The sequence below is a fragment of the Strix uralensis genome, chromosome 6 (assembly GCF_047716275.1).
Source record: "Strix uralensis isolate ZFMK-TIS-50842 chromosome 6, bStrUra1, whole genome shotgun sequence".
Classification (NCBI taxonomy): Eukaryota; Metazoa; Chordata; class Aves; order Strigiformes; family Strigidae; genus Strix; species Strix uralensis.
In genome coordinates this window covers 38,104,264-38,110,263 of record NC_133977.1, presented here as the reverse complement: position 1 = coordinate 38,110,263, position 6,000 = coordinate 38,104,264, and the positions used below count along the sequence as shown (strand labels likewise).

Sequence of the window (6,000 nt, the reverse complement as noted above, 5' to 3'; positions counted from 1 at the left end):
GAGCGCGCGGCCCCCGCCGCCACCGCCCCCCGCAGGGGCGCCTTCCCCGGGGGGGGCGGCGGGCTCCTTACCGCGGCAGCGCGGCCGGCGGGCTGGGGCCGGCGCGGCGGCGGGCTCACGCACGAGGGGCGCTTAACCCCATCGCCAGCCCCGACAGCCGCCCGGGTTCCTCCTGCTGCCGCGGCGAGGAGAAAGGCCCGCCCCGCCGCGCCACCGCCGCCAATAGCCGCGCGGAACGCTAATGATTAACGGCCGCGTGGGCCAACGAGCAGCGTGGCGGCCTCCCCCGGCGCTGCCCGCCAGTGGTGCCTCTCAGCGCTTACGCGGGCACAAGCCCGCCCAGAAGATGATGGCCAATCGGAGGGCGACGCCGCGCTGACAGACGGCCGTGACCACCAATGAAAACCCCGCCTTGGCGCGGAGACCGGCACCGCAACGCCCGCCTACTGTGGGCAGCCGACGACCACTGGCAGCGCGGCGGCGCGCAGACGGACTGCTCCCGCCGCTAATGACAGCGTGGGCGCCCCCTTTTCCTGGGCTCCCCTCCCCGGGCCGGCGGCGACCCTCCCTTGACCGTAACGCGCTCGAGCGGCTCCGCTGCCGCCGGGGATGCGCTCCACCCCGAGCAGCAGCCCCCCAGCCCCGCCGAGCACCCCCCACTAGCCCTCCCGGCAGGCGCACGAAGAGCCCGCAGCCCCGGCGGGGCCGGCGCAGGGCGGGATGGGAGCTGTAGTCCCGGCTTAGCCGCTCACACTTTCACCCTCCGGGCCCCTCGCCCTGGCTCCGGCCCTCAGCCGCTCTTTCCGTCCCTCTCTAGAGCCGACGGCGCCACTCGGGGCGCCCCGTCCCGCGGGCCCGTCGCTCGCCCCCTCTCCTCCCCAGCCAGCCCGTCCCTCTAGGAGCGGTCAGAGCCGTGAGGTAACCGCCCCACCTTCCTTCCCCTTTCCCCTTTCCCGCCCCCTCAGCCCCGCGCACCATCCGAGCGAAGCAGAGACCGGTATGAGGCACCGCCGGGCAGGACCATGCCGGTTAACTCACTGCCGGGGTAGGGGGGGGGGGGGCGGGAGGGAAAAGCCGAAAACATAAAGGAGAAAAAAGGTCCCTGGGCCCGGAAGCGCCGCGAGCGCGGCGGGAAGAGCCCGGGTGCGTGCGCGTGTGCGGCCCCTTCCCCCGTTAGGTTTCGTCACTTCCGGGCGGCGGCGGTTTGAGCCCAGAGCCCGCGAAGGCGCGGGCCGGCGGCGGCGGCCGGAGCCGTGAGTGACGCGGCAGGGCCCGGTCTAGCGGCCCTCGCCTGCGAGCGGCTCCTCAGGGCGGCGGGGAGCGGGAGGGGCCGTTTCTAGCTTGCACCCTGCGGTTGCGCTGTGGTGTGTTGCGCAGCGGCCTGGGAGGAGGAGGGGGGCGGCTGTGAGGAGGAGCCTGGGCCCCTGCCTTACGGGTGGACGCCCGGCCGGGAGCGCTGCCCGGCCCCGCGAAGGAGCGGGCTGTGAGGGGCAGCGCGGTGAGCGGAGTCGGGGGTGCCCTAGGTGGGACTCGCCCATTGTTAAGGGACGAGCTTCCAGCTGACTCTTGTTCTTTTTCAGCCCATGTTGGTGCCAGAAGGTCTCGCTAGTTCTGTTCGCTCTGGCTGCTGCTGGGTTGTCACAGCGTGTGCTCAAGGTAGTTCTGCTGTTGCAGGACGCTGCTGTGTACAGGGAATTGCGTAAATAATAAAAAAAAAATGCCCCTAGTCAGGTATTAAGGTGTCTCTTTTCCTCAAGCCCAGTACAGTGGCCTGTGGAAAAACTGTTATGTGCTACAGAGCTTTGTGATGTTCTTTGTTCGGTCTGATTGCGTTTTCTTATAAATTCTAATGACTTGGGTAGTCTTTTAATTCCATCGGTGGAAAAATGGCTGATGAATAACTCCGCCAAGGTCCCGTGATTTTCTTAGAGCCTTAAATTCCCTATTAAGTTTTATTGAACATACAGTCGTGGAGCCGCTAGGACCATCAAGATGAAATTTATGAAACAAACGCTTGATGGAAACACTAATTTGTTTTAGGCATCTGCTACTGAGCTGCATTAAGAGTCTATATTTAGTGATCTGTAAAAATAAATAGTGGGTTTGTATTATATCAGCTTGTGTTGACAAACAACTATTGCAAAACTTAAATGGTCCTTGAAGTTCTCATCAGTTTTGCACCCAACCTTCCCATAATGAAACATCTCACCTGGGGTAATATCCTCAACCAGTTGGGTCTCAATACATACCTCTGGAGGGATAAGGGTCTCTAATGAAATGCAGTATAGCAGCAGAAGTGACAGAAAGAATTCCAGAATTTTTTATTTTATTTTATTTTACTAGTATTTACACTGCCCTTATCCCTTGGTGGTTACTTACTTTTCCAGATCATTTATTAATTCATTGAACATAATAGAAGTTGGAGCAGATTCCTTTGAAATATTGTTGGTGTGTTTTCTCTCATGTATGAAGCGTCTACTTGCTTGTATTTTTCAAAAGTTTCAGTGCAATTTTTTCGCATGTCAGCTCAGTTTTCTTAAAAGTTTGAGGGTCTTTTTCTCAAAAGTTTTCCTGGAAATTATAATTACTGTACAAATATGTTCATAAAACTTAGTCTGTTTTAATTTAATTAATTTTGAAAAATAGTGGAAACTGGACTACATCAACCAGTTTATAGGTACATTGTTGTAGATCCCCTTCAAAAAAACTTCAGTAGACTTGAAAGATAAGACTCACCTTCGCAAAAGATGTGTTGACTCCCACCAAATAGACGCATTTATCCTGGTGTTCACAAGTTCTGCATTTCATAATTTTTAATGATTTTTATTCTCTGTAAGTGAATCATGCTTTCCCCGTTCCTGCTTTTAAAAGTTGGGGTCCTTTACTACTAGCTAGTCCTGAGATACCAGAGCAATTTTAGATGAAAAGTTACTGGGTTTAGTAATTTGGCTATTTTATCCTTGATTCCCTTTAAAACATTTGTGAAAATACTGTACAGTTTTTCTTTTTAGTTTTTGGCTCATAAAACTTCTGTAGCTGAGTGAACTGTCTGAGTGAGAAGTTAGGTCTCCACACCAAACCTTTTAGGTCTATTTTGTCTGAGAAAACTGAAGTTCCAGAGCTTGTGACCTAGAGATTTGGTAAGGTTGATGGGATGAACAGACACAAATGAAAATTTTGGTTTGAAGAAAACATGCACTGATCTTTCTCTTGTAGAGATTCTGAGTCTGCAATAGGTAGAACAACAGACACAAACTGGTCTTCTGCTACACTGATTAGATTTTTTTTTTTAAAGAAAAAGGCTGTTTTTATTTGTTGACCTTTCTACAGTGATGTATGTAATTGATCTGTCTCAAAACAAAATGTAAATGACCGCCACTGCCAAAGTCATACTCAACTAAGGCATTGATTCTCAGTATAATTATTACTTTAGCAAATAATTACAATTTTTTTTTATTACAAAAGCAATTTGGTGGAATTAATTTCTTTCTCTGTCTTGTTTCATTACTATTCATTCTCATTTTTACACAACCAAAATAAATCTTTTGTGGGGTCAATATACCTTTCATAGTGCCTTCTGTAGCTTTGGATATCAAAAAATACCACTGCAGGTATGAATATAGACTGAACATGGATTTTTATCACCACTGTTTAGTCAGAAATCATGACAGAGACCTTTGAATCTTCAGGTTATGATTCTTTGTATGATCATTAAAAAGTGCATGTTTACAATAATTGAAGAAAACTTAAAAGGTTTGGAGAAGAACCATTCAGGTGTTGCTTTTAAAGAAACAAAAAAGTACATTTTAGTTATCTAAGTTCTTAAAACTTCATTCTGAAGTGCATGTTCTCAGGCAATCATATCTCAAGCATCAAATGTTTCACAAGGTATTTTTTACTTGCCATGAATTCAATAGCAATCAGCTGTGAGAGTGGTAGGTTATATATGCCCAGCACATGGCAAAGTCCATCTTTGAAAACTTGTAGTCCAAGTTAAAGTAATAATAATGTAGATAAAGGTAAATGCAAAGGACTGGAGCATAAAGTTGATAATTAGGAAAATGTTGAGGTAATGTGATTATGCAAACTGCTTTGCCTTTCCAAGGAGCAATGTGTGAAAGATTTAGTAATGCACAATTCATATTGCTGTCTTGTCATGTGCTCACACTAGTCATTGTATATGTTTTTATAATAATCATTGTTCACTGCATGTGGACTTCTTTAATGATTCACCTATTCTATAATTATTCACCATTCATTTTTTAATTATTCACCTGGAGAAAAAAAAAGAGACAAAACCTTGTACATATCTGGGATTTAGTGCTTTCTGTGTTGCTGCTTTTTAAGATAGATCTGCAAAGTCAGTTTTAACCTTGTTAGTGACTGATGCAGAAACATTTTTTTATGGTAGTATTGCTATGTACTGATGAATCATATGGGCCTCCTCTAATTCAGATTTATGCTTCTGAAACTGCATGGTTTTTATTCAGTGTTTCAGTGAAAGAATCTTATCATAATCTAGTTCAACAGAAAGTTAATTATGTTAACATTTCATTCTCATATTGTCACTTACAACAGGCTATGTAGCAAGCTGATCAGAAGTGTATAATTTTCTCTGCTTTTATAGAATAGAAAATCATCACAGAAAATGAGTCAGAAATTTTCTTTAGGGGTGAATCACAGAATTGAGTGTTGAACAGGTTTGTTGGGTCCACCAATGCTGCAGTATACTTTAAGGTTGGCTCTACAGAAATGTTTAGTGTTTGTTTTTTTGCCAGCAGTCTTGAAGTACCTTAATCAACTTTTAAAGAAAAAAAAAAATTATTCTGTGGAAAATATTGTGATAGAACTATTGAAGTGGTTATGATTGCTTCCCCAACAGTTATTGCTGAAACATTTCTGTTTGCTCAACTGAGAGATGAAGTGGGTATTTACCAGAGCTTTATGGCTTCTTTTCTGTGAAATGCATCTCTTGGGTATACAGGGCAAGGTAGAGGCTTTCCTTCTGTTAAGCAAAGTTCACTGATGGACATGCATCAAAGAGCCTTGATACTAATCGTAGTACTTTTATTTGCTGTTGAATGTTCCAGAGGCCCAAGGTACAAGAATATTGTTTCATTAAAGATATGAGAAAGATTCCGCTTATAAAAATGGGGGGGGGGAGCCTCGGTCAATAGTGCAATCACACTTGGATGACACAGAATGTCTGGTTTGCAAAAGAAATCCAGATTTCTTTTTTCTATAATTGGCTAATTCATTGACATTCAGAAAGTATCCCTCTTTATCTTTGGACAGGTTATGTTCTAGAAGGTCTTCAGGCAGAAGTCTGTATCGGGAGGAGGTTTAGCAGCACTTGTCTCTTGTTAGGTTAGTACCTTGAGTGCATGACCTGATATGAATCTAGGGAGAAAAGATCCTGTCTTTCTGCTGGTAGTAGCAGGCTTCCTGTACCTTGATTGTGCTATTGGAAGCACAACAGCAGCCTCTATCCAGCCATGGAGTTCTTATTGCTGTGTGAACCACTGCACTCATCCAGTGAGTAGTATCAGGTCTTCAGACCCTTGACTTACAGGTTTTTGAGACCAAGGTTGAAACCATGTTTATACAGAAGTGTGTGTATATACACGCACGTGCATCCGTGATTCCAGTTAGGACTGTTATTTTCATACATGTGTAACAATATTTCTAGGGCTTTATATGTGGGACAAAGGATAACTCTTCAAGAATATGCTTCTTAAGATAGATTCTCTAGCAGCTAAATCATTTAATACAAAATAGAACAAAATCCATAGCAATGGTAAATACAACCCTTATACCTCAACTTTGAGTGTTGCTCAATATTTTAAATTTAAATTCATTTTTTCCCCCCTCACTGTCCAGCAGAATGGTATGTTAAAATGGTGGTGGTCACACACCACTTCATTGTGAAGTGGTAGTTGATGCCCACCAAGAAGGTAGACACAGAAGTTCTCCAACGTTACCCTGTTCAATGCTTTCACA

At 45.9% G+C, this 6,000-nt stretch overlaps 1 protein-coding gene across 5 annotated transcripts in view; it reads left to right on the top strand.

Annotated features, from left to right (window-relative positions):
- Positions 1-1,202: 1,202 nt before the first annotated feature.
- Positions 1,203-6,000, top strand: part of ZRANB3 (zinc finger RANBP2-type containing 3) — a 52,846-nt gene continuing 48,048 nt past the window's right edge. For 3 of the 5 annotated variants that reach the window (XM_074873737.1, XM_074873735.1, XM_074873731.1), the window contains exon 1: positions 1,203-1,253. The gene's annotated coding sequence lies outside the window, so the exon portion shown is untranslated. Of the gene's footprint in view, positions 1,254-1,639; positions 1,657-5,471; positions 5,536-6,000 lie in introns of those variants that run through there. The other 2 variants (XM_074873733.1, XM_074873732.1) reach the window with 2 other exon arrangements.